A 13,996-nucleotide genomic window follows, 5' to 3' on the forward strand; every position below is an offset into this window, starting at 1 on the left:
TTATCCTCGATGGCAACAATACAATACGTGTTGGTCCCTTTCTGTCACTGGGATCGAGCACCGCAAGATTGAACCCAAAGCTAAGCACTTCTCCCATTGCAAGAAAGATCAATCTAGTAGGCCAAACCAAACTGATAATTCGAAGAGACTTGTAAAGATATCAAATCATGCATATAAGAATTCAGAGAAGAATCAAATATTGTTCATAGATAAACTTGATCATAAACCCACAATTCATCGGATCTCGGCGAACACACCGCAAAAGAATATTACATCGAATAGATCTCCAAGAACATCGAGGAGAACTTTGTATTGAGAACCAAAGAAAGAGAAGAATCCATCTAGCTAATAACTATGGACCTGAAGTTCTATGGTAAACTACTCACACATCATCGGAGAGGCTATGGTGTTGATGTAGAAGCCCTCCGTGATCGAACCCCCCTTCGGTGGATCGCCGGAAAAAGTCCCTAGATGGGATCTCACGGGTACAAAAGGTTGCGGCAATGGAAAAGTGGTTTTGTGGCTCCCCTGGATGTTTTCAGGGTATAAGAGTATATATAGGCAAAAGAAGTTGGTCGGTGGAGCTACGAGGGGCCCACGAGGGTGGGGGCGCGCCGCCCTACCTCGTGGCTGCCTCTCATTTTCCTCTCCCCCACTTCACCTTTGCTGTTTTATTCGCCCTTTTCCTCGCCTCTTTCCCGTTTGCCTTTCTTTCACCATGGCCGAATCAAAAAGGGGTAAGGGTTCTCTCCTGGGTTTTAGTACTTTGGATAGTCCCTCTGTCCTCTCTAAGCTCATAAATAATGATGCTATGGAAAGACCTACCTGGGTTATCAATGAGAGTTTGAATAATTTCGATGAAGATGATCCCGGGATTTTTCGTTATTTACTTGATGAGTCTTTGGAAGATGCTTGGGATAGTCTATTAAGGATCCGAGCCAGTTATGTACCCCAATATCAAATTGAGATATACCTAAAAAGCTTTTATGTTGGCTTACCCTCTTCATTCAAGCAAGTTTTATATTCTATTTTTGAAGAAGGTTTTCTTGAGGGGGATGCCATAGATACCTATGAAAAGATGAAAACTATATTTGGGCACCCCATGAAAGAAGGTTGAATCCACCTCTCTTTTGTGCTTTTATCAAAACGAAACTATCAAAGAAATGAAGGCTACTTTAGATGCAAATTTCCGTAGCGTGCTTAATCTTTCTCCCACCATTAATGGCCACATGATTTCTCAAAATAGAAAGATAAATCCTATAGATAAGAAATTTTCTCTTTTCTTTCCCAACACCAAAGATGGCAATACCTAGATCTATTCTTGTTTTTATGCCTAGCTAGGGGCGTTAAACGATAGCGCTTCTTGGGAGGCAACCCAATTTTATTTTTGTTCCTTGCCTTTTGTTCCTGTTTAGTAATAAATAAATCATCCGTCCTCTATTATGATTATGTTTTTATGTTTTAATTAGTGTTTGTGCCAAGTAAAGCCTTCAGGGTCTTCTTGGATGATTGTTGTTTGATCTTGCTGAAAAAAACCAGAAAGTTTGTGATCATGAGAATAGTTTTAATTTTTTACCAGAGCGATAAAATACCAATTCCAACTGCAGTAGATCAATATACAAACTATTTAGGAGGTCCTAATTTCTCAGGATTTTTGGAGTTACAGAAGTATTCGAAACCTACAAATTACTACAAACTATTCTGTTTTGTTTATGGGCATCTCCCTAGCCCGTTGATTAGCCTCGTCAGTGTGAGACTTTCTCCTTTTTTGTCTTCTCCACATAACCCCCATCATCATATTCTATTCCACCCATAGTGCTATATCCATGGCTCATGCTCATGTATTGCGTGAAAGTTGAAAAAAGTTTGAGATTACTAAAGTATGAAACAATTGCTTGGCTTGTCATCGGGGTTGTGCATGATGAGAGCATTCTTGTGTGACGAAAATGGAGCATGACCAAACTATATGATTTTGTAGGGATGAACTTTCTTTTGCCATGTTATTTTGAGAAGACATGATTGCTTAGTTAGTATGCTTGAAGTATTATTATTTTTATGTCAATATTAAACTTTTGTGTTGAATCTTTCGGATCTCAACATTCATGCCACAATAAAGAAAATTACACTGAGACTTATGCTAGGTAGCATTCCTGTCGGTGTACTAGATTAGGGGTACCCTAGTACCCCGAACTTGTGCACGGGCAGTTGCAGCACCCCACGGCAAAGGCTTTCCGGGTGATCGCCAAGATCCCCCAAGGTTCCCTTGGAGCCATCCAAGAACAAAGTATTTAAGCTAAGGAGACAAGACCCCGGCAAGGGGAGCTTGCCGGGAAGGCCAACCAAGGCGCTCCAATGAATTTGCCGCGACGCGCCACGCGCTCCGGCAAGGCAACAAGGCCCCGGCAAGAGGAGCTTGCCGGGAAGACAAACCAAGGTACCTCGAAACCCGGTGAGCGACAAGCTTCCGGACCCGACAAGATAACAACAGCGGCAAGGCGCTTGCCGCGGCAGGCGGCCACTCTGCGTCCACGCTCCAGCGCATCCACCAGCGTGTCGCTCTGGGGCCTCTCCGGACGTGTGTGGCGGGAGGCTGTGCAGCCAGCGCTGCGCAGTGGCGTGCGAAGCTGACAAGATCACCATTGTGGCGAACGGTGGCGCCCCTAACGGTCCTTTTCTGTACTGTTCGGGCGACTCAGACGGGCATTTAATGCCCTTGTCCCCTGCCGTCAGAGTTAGGTAGGGTGCACTGTACAAGCAACTGTATCAACTACCTCGCTTTTTACGTTTTTACCCTCCTCTGCGTTGCCACCTGTCGGTGACCCCTTTAGTGTATAAAAGGAGGCCCATGCGCAACGTAAGGGGGGTTCGGCTCATAGGTTCGGGGCCTCAGACAGTTTGCTTCGATCCAGCCGTAGCCCAGAGAATATCACACTCTCGCTTTGGAGAGCAAGAACACCAGATAATACAACTAGACAAGCAGCAGTAGGAGTGTTATCTCTCCGGAGAGCTCCGAAGCTGGGTAAACTGCTCGTGTGCCTCGCCTCGATCTGCTCTTCGTGCGATCTCCGCCCCCCGCTGAACCGAAAGGGGCCCAGTCCGCCGGCCCCATAGGTGTTCGAGGATCAGTTTCCCCGACATCTTTGGCGCGCCAGGTAGGGGTCGTCGAGATTGTGTGAACCTGATCCGGTGTTCACACGAGCTAGATCTTCTTTCCCTTCATCAACATGCCACCGAAGAAGAAGACTTCGGCGGCAGCCGCTCCGTCCACGTCATTTCCGCCACCGTTGGAGCAAATGGGTGGTGGAGTGGACGCCGGCGGAAGAACAGCCGTCGATGAGGGTGCTCACAGTGCTGCCAAGTCCAAGGACAAGGCTGCACAAACCTCGGCGACTGTACATGTTCCGCGCCACTCTCAGGAGGCGCAAGATCAACAGCATCATGGCGCTCGCAGCACCATGCGCATGTTAGACCAAGGCCAAGCTGGTGGATCTCGGGGCACTCAAGACCAGCATGCACGCCAGCATGCTGGCACGAGCGGGGCACGGTCACCTGGACGGGATACTGCTCCTTCTAACATAGTTAGAAGTTCAAGCACATCCCGCTCCTCGCGCCGTCCGCCAATGCCACCCACCACTCCGGCAGAAGCTTTGGCGCAAGCTCAACTTCTCTTAGATTACCCTCCAATGTCGGACAAGATCGACGAATGGAGGGCCACCATTTAGAGTCTCATTGGCTACGCCAACGGCGACACTCCATGGCGGCCGAGCGCGTCGCCGCCACAGCAGGACCGCCGGACGCGAGCCGGTGGCGATGAAATGGGCGGAGGTGCAACTACCATGCAATCACCGCCCCGAAGGCCAAGATCGCCGACTCGCCGGATCCACCTCGACAGCGACTCCACTGCATCGTCGGATCCACGAGCTCGTCGCGATCAGCGCCAAGTTCTTCATGATCGACAACAAGAAGATGCTCGAACCCGCATCGAGCGCCGAAGGGAAGCGCGACGTCAATCCGACAAGCACGCTGGGCCCTCTGTTGACATGCATGCGCCAGGGGAACCAGGCGATCTACCGTACGCGGTAGGTTGTCCTGCGTTCACTCGTGAGCTGTGGCAAGTCCAGTGGCCCAGTACAAAGAACTTCAAGCCAGATGTACCGGAGAAGTACGACGGCAAGACGCATCCGTCAGAGTTCCTCAGCATCTACACCATTGCGGTGCAAGCTGCCGGGGGATGAGATGACAAGATCCTTGCTAACTACTTCCCGCTGGTGCTCAAGCCCAATGTCAGATCCTGGCTCATGCATTTGCCGGACAACTCCATATCCTCTTGGGCTGATCTGTGCCATCAGTTTGTCGGCGCCTTTACCGGCGGACACAAGCCTCATGGCCAGGAGAGTGATCTTCATTTGCTCGCCCAGAAGGAAGGAGAGCCCCTGCGCAAGTACATTCAGAGATTCAGTAGCGTGCAGCACAACATCCCAGACGTCCACCCTACCGTGGTGATCAGCGCGTTCCATCAGAACGTGCGGAACCGCAGGATGCGGGAGGAAATGGCGATGTGCAAGATCAGGGACGTTAGTGAGTTATATGCACTGGCCGACAAGTGCGCGCGTGCTGAGGAAGGGAGGAGACTCCCCGGAGAAAATATAGGAGCGGGAGGATCTGACAGCGAAGATGCCGCCCCGACAAGAAAAAACCGGCGGCGGAACAACAGAAGGAGGAAAGGCAAAGAAGTGCTAGTTGTTGAGCAGTCCGGCAACGGTGGCGGCGCCAAGGAAGCCAAAGCTGGTGACTCCGGCACGGAGGTTTCCGCAGAGGTGGCGGTCGCCGACAAGCAGGACGGCACCAACAAGCAATATTGCAAGATTCACCGCACCAAGGGCCATGATCTTCAGAACTGCAAGAGGGTCGAGCAGCTCGTTGAGTAATAGAAAGCTGAATACGAGCGGCGCGACAAGGAGAAGGCCCAGGAAGGAGCTGGTGGATCCGGCAAGAAACGTCCCGGCCGAGGAGGACGCCGCGGCAAGGCCAAGCAGCGGCAAGGAGACAGACCTCCTCGCGGCCGCGACAAGGATGAAGATGACGGCGACGATGAAGATATGGATGATGACGAGACCCATGAGCAGGAGTTCCAGAAAGCTACAGAGGTCCTGTGCGTTGATGGTGGTGCTTCTCTGCATGCCTCGCACCGCCAGCTCAAGCAGTGGATGCGGGAGGTTAAAGCAGCAGAACCACCCGTCGAGTCACGCAGGCCTCTGAAATGGTCCAGCACGCCTATCATCTTTGATATTGAGGACCACCTGGATCGCATAACTGCGGTCGGGTGCTTGCCGATGTTGGTTTCACCAACAATCCGCAACCTCAAGGTCACTAAGATGCTAGTTGACAGCGGGGCCGGTTTGAACTTGATCTCCTCCATGGTGCTCCAGAAGCTCCAGATCCCTGACAGCGAGCTCGAAGAGACCGGCACATTTCAAGGAATCAACCCGGGGAGAAGCAAGCCAAAGGGAAAGATCATGTTGCCGGTAACGTTTGGCAGTGAGCTGAACTTCAGGACTGAGAGGGTCACGTTTGACGTTGCCGATTTTCCGTTACATTATAATGGAATCCTTGGCCGTCCAGCACTCACCAAGTTCATGGCAGCCTCTCACTATGCGTACAACGTACTGAAAATGCCAGGCCCAATAAGTGTCATCTCTGTCCCTGGCGACAAGAAGGATGCTCTTATCTGTGCCGACAAGATCTACCGGGAAGCAGCAGCCGCAGCAGAACGAAGGACACTTGCCGCTGAAGCTCCCGGGGGGAAGAAGAAGACCAAGTCTGGCAAGAGCTCTGATGCCCACTCCGGCAAGCGCACCTCTTCGGAGTGCTGCGCTACCGTCGAGGACGCACCATCGAGCTCCACCGGCAAGTGCAAGAAGACAATGGCAGCTCCGCCTGAGACTAAGAAGGTGTCCGCCAAGGAGGATGGCACTGGTGGTACCTTCACCATCAGCGCCACTCTTGACCCCAAATAGGAAAGCGCGCTCCTTGCTTTCCTACGGGCGAATGTCGATGTGTTTGCGTGGCAACCGTCTCATATCCCCGGTGTTCCCAGGAAAGTAATTGAGCACCACCTTGTCGTCTGTCCTCATGCGCGGCCCGTCAAGCAAAGAGTCAGGAAGCAGGCAGTGGAGCGCCAAGAATTCATAGCAGAAGAAATCAAGAAGTTGGAAGCAGCAGGCCTTGTCAGAGGAGTACTCCATCCCACGTGGTTGGCCAATCCTGTTGTTGTGCGCAAGGCTAACGGGAAATGGAGACTTTGTATTGACTTCACTGATGTTAATAAAGCTTGTCCCAAAGACCCATTTTCCTTGCCGCGTATTGACCATATTGTTGACTCCACAGCCGGATGTGATTTGCTTTCATTTCTTGATGCATACTCAGGATATCATCAGATCTTCATGGCAGAAGAAGATGAAGAGAAAACTGCATTTATCACCCCGTGTGGCACATACTGCTTCGTGCGGATGCCTTTCGGTTTGAAGAATGCTGGTTCAACATTCGCAAGGGTAGTTCATCATGCTTTTGAGCCACAAATACACAGAAATGTGGAAGCTTACATGGATGACATAGTGGTCAAGAGCATGGAAAAAGCGACCTTGATTCAAGATTTAGATGAGACATTTGCAAACCTGCGCAAGATCAACCTCAAGCTTAACCCCGAGAAGTGCGTGTTTGGAGTCCCTTCCGGCAAGCTTCTCGGGTTCTTCGTGTCTCAGCGGGGAATTGAAGCCAATCCCGACAAGATCAAAGCCATCGAGCAGATCGAAGTACCAAAGCGCGTCAAGGATGTATGAAGGCTTGCCGGCTGCGTGGCTGGTCTCAGCAGGTTTATCTCTAGATCTGCTGAGCGCGCCCTGCCATTTTTCAAAATTTTGAAAAAGACAGGTCCAATGAAATGGACTCCGGAAGCGGAGGCTGCGCTGCAGGACTTGAAGAGATACCTGTCCTCCACTCCAACGCTTGTCGCACCTAAGCCGCAAGAGAAATTGCTGCTGTATATAGCAGCAACCAATCAAGTGGTTAGTGTTGCGTTAGTGGCGGAGAGGGAGGCAGATGATGAGCTAGCAACCACGGCAGATCCATCCAGCGACAAGCAGGGGGCTTCGCCGACAAGCTCTGGTCCCGACAAACGTGGGTTTGCGCAGGAACAAGATGAGATGCCAAGGAGAATGGTGCAGCGCCCAGTCTACTTTGTCAGTTCTCTTCTGCAGGGAGCTAGATCAAGGTACTCTGGTGTGCATAAGTTGCTTTTCGGCCTCCTTATGGCCTCGAGAAAGCTGCGCCATTACTTCCAAGCACATGAGATCCCAGTCGTCACTCGCTTTCCGCTGAAGAGGATACTGCAAAATCCAGAAGCAACAGGCAGGATTATCGAGTGGGCGCTGGAATTGTCAAGCTTTGGCCTCAAGTTTGAGAGCACCTCAACTATCCAAAGCAGAGCATTGGTAGAGTTCATAGCAGAGTGGACGCCAACCCCAGATGAAGAAATTCCAGAAACGAGCATCCCCGTCAAAGAGGCAAGCAAAGAGTGGTTGATGTACTTCGATGGAGCCTTCTTGCTGCAAGGCGCCGGTGCAGGTGTGCTGCTTGTCGCACCCACCGGAGAGCACCTCAAGTACGTAGTCCAGATGCACTTTCCCAAAGAGCAAGCAACCAACAATACTGCAGAGTATGAAGGATTGCTTGCCGGTCTCAGAATCGCAGCAGACCTTGGGATTAAGAAGATCATTGTCAGGGGTGACTCATAGCTTGTCGTCCGACAAGTGAACAAGAACTACCAGAGTCCGTTGATGGAAGCGTATGTCGATGAAGTGAGGAAGCTAGAGGAGCACTTTGACGGCCTACAAATGGAGCATATCCCAAGAGCTCAGAATGATATTGCTGATGGCTTGTCAAAGTGCGCCGCACTAAAGTTACCTGTGGAACCAGGGATCTTTGTGCTTAAGTTGACTCAACCATCCGTAACACCATCAACTGGACAAAGCAAGAAGAGGAAGTTGGTTTCTGGTGACTACTTTCCGGCAGAGCTCCCCGAAGCCGTCGCCAAGAAAGTCCCCAAGATCAACACCACAGATGCTGAGGAGCAATCTGCTCCGGCAAGCCTTATGGTTTGTTCCATTGAAGCAGACGCTCCCGACAAGTTTTCTTCCGGCAAGCTTGCCGGGTAACATCAAGCTCCGGCAGGGCCGCAAGTCCTTGCCGTAGAAGCAGATGTTCCCGCAGTAGCAAATGTGCCTTTAGTCCTTGTTGTCGAGCCACAAGCTCCAGCATGGGCACAGCAGATTGTCCATTTCCTTTAGACAGGAGAACTTCCCGAAGAGCAAGAAGAAGCGGAAAGAGTAGCCCGATAGTCAAGTATGTACCAGTTTGTCGATAGCATACTGTACAGAAAAAGACTCAACGGTGTGAAATTGAAGTGTATTCGCCGGGAAGATGGACAAAAGCTGTTGGTAGAGATACATGGAGGCATATGTGGCCACCACATAGGCGCAAGAGCACTTGCCGGCAAAGCTTTCCGGCAAGGTTTCTTTTGGCCGACAGCCCTCCAGGATGCAACTGCACAAGTAACCAAATGTGAAGCGTGCCAGTTCCACTCCAAACAGATACACCAGCCAGCTCAAGCTCTCCAGACGATCCCTTTATCCTGGCCATTTTCGGTCTGGGGGCTCGATATCCTCGGCCCCTTCCCCCGAGCTGTCGGGGGCTTTGAGTACTTGTACGTCGCAATCGACAAGTTCACAAAGTGGCGGGAAGTGCAGCCAGTGAGGAAGGTGACAGCACAGTCAGCAGTCAAGTTCTTCAGGTCGATTGTTTGCCATTTCCGGATTCTCAACAGGATCATCACCGACAACGGCACGCAATTCACGAGCCGCACCTTCATGCAGTACGTCCAAGACCTTGGTGCCAAGGTCTGCTTCACTTCTGTTGCTCATCCCAGAAGCAACGGTCCAGCAGAGAGGGCAAATGCTGAAGTGCTGCGCGGGCTCAAGACCAGAACTTTCGACAGGCTGCACAGGTGCGGAAGGAACTGGATCGAGGAGCTACCGGTGGTTCTTTGGTCGATCAGAATGATGCCAAATCGAGCCACTGGCCAGACACCTTTCGCTCTAGTCTATGGAGCAGAGGCAGTTCTCCCCACGGAACTCATATACGGATCACCTCAAGTGCTCGCTTATGATGAGCTTGAGCAAGAACAGCTGCGGCAAGACGATGCACTGCTCCTTGAGGAAGATCGTCTTCAGGCTGCTATACGAGCTGCTCGATACCAGCAAGCTTTGCGCCGCTATCATAGCCGCAAACTTAAAGCCAGAAGCTTCGACGAAGGCGAACTTGTTCTTCGGCACGTTCAATCCGCCAAGAATTCCAACAAGTTGACGCCGAAGTGGGAAGGCCCCTATAGGGTAAAACGAGTCACAAGGCCCGGCGCTGTCCGCCTTGAGACCGAAGATGGCATTTCGGTGAGCAACTCCTGGAACATAGAACATCTTTGTAAGTTTTTCCCGTAGGGCGCGGTTGCCGGAACCCGTTCCGGCAACCACCTTTTGTACAAGTCTTGCCGCTGTTGCATGTAATCCTTTGTACAAAGCCGGGCGCAGATCCCGTGCATAAGTAAAAACCCATGTGCTCTGCACAGCTTGTCCATTTCATGCATAAGTTCCTTTCTTGCATGTGATTATCTGACACTTTGTGCAGCACTTACATCCGGTAAGCAGTAACGAGCCGAAGAGCTCCATATTATTATTTTCTCTTCTTTCTTTTTCTTTTAAAGGAAAAGAAGGTTCCCTCGCACACAAGTTTGCTGGGGGGGAAGGAGGAGAAGATTGTGGTGTGGACCAGGCGTCGTTCAAAGCAAAAGTTTTGCCTTGCCGGGAAGCAAACGACAGAAAAGCTAAGTTGCCAAAGTTTGAGCAATCAGTTTTTAAATTTTTAGAGTTATCTTCCTCGAACGACCCTGCTTTGTATGGAAAACCTGTGCGCGAAGGAACCTACTCGTGGCTAGTTGCGCCCTTACTTTGTTTCGAGTCCGCTCAACAGCTTAAGCGTGCTGCAACTAGTCGCGACAAGGTTTCTTGTCGGAAGCAGCGCCGCCAGCAGGCTGCTGAAGTTCCGCACTCAGCGCTCGCGGCTCGGGCGCCTGCGCCGACAAGTTCCCTAGAAGCGTAGGGTTAAAACATACAAAGGAAGGAATCTAGTAGAGGAAATAACATTGCAATTGATAGACAGAAATAAAGTTATATTACAAAGATAACTTGTCGCAGCTCTAACAGACTGTTCTCATAACATGACTAGCAGCGACAAGGGAAAAGAAGAAATGGGCGGCCTAATCTACGCGTCCGCCCTCGACTCGCTTGATCTCGCTCACCTTGTCCACAATGGGTGCGACAAGGGCCTTGAGTGCGTCCAGATCGGCGTCAGGCGGCAAGGATCGGAGGACGTTGGTGAAGCTGAGGCCTGGATTGCGGAAGGCTACCTTCATCAGCACCTTCTGGAGAACCCCGGCGCAGATTCTGTGTGACTCGTCGGCCAGCTGCTTCGGGATCCTCTCCCAGAGCCGCTGGAGTGCCGTCGCCACACCCTTGAAGAATAGAATGAGCTTGGCGCTGGGTTGAAGGCTCTCGTCGGAAGGATACCCAAAGTCCTCCATCCCCAGCTGCGCCAGCTCCTCGTTGATGACGGTGGCAGTGTTCACTAGACCCTCGGTCCAGTGCTCCACTGTGTCTCTGAAGGAGTTCTGGGTGACTGCAATGCTCTCTAGCAGCGCCGCGTCAGCCTTGACCTTCTCTGCCAAGGTCTTCTCCCGCTCCTTGGCGGCCTCCAGCATCTGCGTCAACGTGGCTAGCTTCAGCTCCAGGTCTGCTTTGGAATCCTTGGCGGCTCTGAGCTCCTTGCCCCTCTCAGCGAGAAGGCCTTGCAGTTCACCATGGGCGGCAGCATCCTTCTCGCGCTCATGCTTGAGAGCGGCAATCTCCTCGCCGCTCTTCCCAATATCGGCCTCCAGCCGCGCCACCTTCTCCTCTAGTTCCCTCTTGGCGGCCTCTGCAGTTGCCGCGGCATCCTTTGCCTCCTTGAGCGCTCCGCCAAGTGCTCACTCGCGCTCGGCGAGCTCTTCCTCGTAGCTGTCGAGGTGGGCCTTCCGCTGCACTAGCTCGCCTTCCCGCGCGGACTGCTTCTCGGCAGCAAGCCTTTGTTCTTCCTCAGCCTCGGCCTTCTCGAGAAGAAAGGCCGTGCGCTCCTCGTCTACTCGCTCCCGCTCCTGCGCCAGGGACCGGAGAGCTTCTTGATTTTGTCCCCGGAGCTCCTCCGCGCGCTTCTCCATGTCAACTCCCGCCTTCGCGACAAGCGCTTCCCGGGAAGCCAGCTTGGCTTGCCGGGTGCGGTAGAGTAACAGCAGCTTCCGCAGCAGCTGCTCCTCCTCAGGCTCGCCGCTGCTGCTGCCGGGCGCGTCAACCAATGACAGCCCAGCAGAGGCGAGCACCTCCCCATCAAGAGTCTCCCCCTCGACTGGAGCCCTGGAGCTCGACGCCCAGGGTAGCTTGATGAAGATGTTGTCACCAGCCTGCAAGTAGGCGCCGGGTTGGGGCTCCTCGGAGCCCGGCTCCGCGGAAGCGACAGAGGGTTCGACGGTCGGTGCAGCGCCCGGCGCTCCTGCGGCCTCAGAGTCGTCAGTGCAATCGCCCGATCCCTCGCCAGCTTCCGCAGCAGCAGCCCCGGCGGCCTCCTCGCCGGCGGTCTCATCAGCACCGGCACCTTCCTCACCGGCGCCCTCTGTCTCCATTGGCTCAGCCGAAGATGGGTCTGAAGAACGAAGAAGGGAGGAAAATCAATCAGAAATTCAAGGAAAGAAAAACAGAAGAAGTGGAACCCAAGGGAAAATTTTTGGGCAAGTGCATTACCTGCGCCAAGATCTTCAGTTGCAGCCTCGGTCGCCGCAGGATCAGCAGTGTCGTACCTTGCCGGAGAGTCCCCCCTTGCCGGAGAGCGCTCCCTTGCCGGGGACTCCTCCCTTGGTGGCGCAGTCGAAGCAGGTGGCTCTTCGGGGCCGGCCTCCGGGCACTCCTGATGAGGCTGCTCTGCTCCTGCACAAGTCAACAAGCAAGATACCAACTAAGGAAAAAAGCGCTCAAGCGCGCCCGACAGCAGAAGGCTAAACTATGAACTTACGCTGGGGGCTGCGCTGGGGGCTACTCAGAGGGGTGATTGCCGGGTCCGTCAAGGTGGTCTCGGACCCACCGCCTGCCGACGCGATGGGATCATCCTCGATGACGATCACCACGGCCTTGGCCCTCTTCGCCGCTCTCTGGGCCAGTGTTCTGAAAAGAAAAGAGTCCAGATTGGAGCAAGTCAGATACAAGATATAAACAGCAAGATTGAAGGATAATAAGGGCACCAAAGAAACTCACTCTTCTTCCTCCTCATCGGAGCTGAGCGCGGAAAGATTGAAGTCTGGCCCTCCTCCGGTGCGGTGAGGTGGAGGAGTAGGATCCCTTGCCCGCTCGGCGGGGGCAGTGGCGGTGGCCCGGGAAGGTCCCGCTCCAGTTGCCGCTGTTGCGTGAGGCGCTCCCGCTGCAACATTGCTTGTCGCGGTAGACCACGTCGCGCGGCTCGGTGGCTATGGAGCCGGCTGCCGCCCTGCTGCGTCCCCGGCCCTGCGAAGGCGCCTCCTTGGTGGGGCCGGGGGCTCCGCCTGCGGCAAGCTCTCTGAAGGCTCAGCCTCCTCCTCGCCGGCCTCGCTCGACTCGGCTTCAGAACCGGCAGGCTCCTCCTCGCCCATGAACTCCGCGCGTTCGGCAAGGTTTGCCGCCTCTGCAGCCTCCACCTCCTCCACGGTGAACCCAAACACACCCGCAGCAGCTGCGGCCGCAGCCTCTTCCGCCCTGGTAGCGATGAGCTGCAGCTCCTCGTCGGTGGTGTCACGAGTGAGGCTCTTCTGCTCGTCGGCGCAGACTGGCACTTCCTCCAAGGTGTCGAAGAACGTTTGCACAATGTCATCCGCAGGCTCTTGCCAAGTTGGGACGATGCCGTGTGAATCGCACAACGGCATCATGGCGCGGATCCGGTCAAGCGAAGAGTTATTGCACAAAGGAACTACGCCCCTCGGCAGTGTGAATGGGTGCTGAGGATCGCGTTTGAATAATTCCAAGAGCATTGCGTCCAACTCCAAGACAGTGAAGTTGTAGTTGAGGCCCGGCCGCAGCCTCATGATGTCCGCTGAATTCTTGAATTCCCAGGCGGGCCTCCTCCTCTCCTACAGGGGGCAATGCGGCGGCGGAGGAAATCTTCCCCGACAGCACCTACGGTGAGCCCGCCAAGCCTGAGGCAAAGAATCCTAGTGATGGCAATCTTCAGCCTCTCGTCTTCCGGGGTCATGTTGCTCCAGTCATTACCGCGCACTATTGGAGTTTGGCGCACGGCGGTGAAGGGCTGCGGATCCTCCTCGACGATCCAGCACCACTCTGATCTCCACTCCTCCCACTTGCTGCGGAGCTCACCATCCAAGTACACCTCTTTCTTGCCAACTCTCGAGACCCAGGCAATCCCTCCGGCAAGCGGCTCTCCTCTCTCTACCCGAGGAATGAAGTAGTGGCAGAAAAGGGCTACACTAGGGTGGACTCCGACAAAGTTTTCGCACAAGTGCGCGAAAACTGCCATGGTCAAGACAGCATTGGGGGTGAAGTCAAGGAGGCGGAAGCCATACGTGTTCATAATGTCACAAAAGAACTCCGAGAAGGGCGGGCAAAGCCCGCAATAGAAGAATAGCGGGAAGAACCGGTACCCATTTGGAGCCGGCCTCGAAGCGGTAGCCGGGAGTACCCTCATGCGCGGATGCGCACGCGTCTCCGTCGCCCAAAAGAGGTAGAAGTACTCCCTCAGCTCCTGCACTCCGAGCTGGGGGGTGAAGATCGCCCGCTCTTTCCGCAGCGCCGCGAGCCGCTGCGCCTCGGCCGACTTC

This window comes from Triticum aestivum, chromosome 2A, assembly GCF_018294505.1.
Source record: "Triticum aestivum cultivar Chinese Spring chromosome 2A, IWGSC CS RefSeq v2.1, whole genome shotgun sequence".
NCBI lineage: Eukaryota > Viridiplantae > Streptophyta > Magnoliopsida > Poales > Poaceae > Triticum > Triticum aestivum.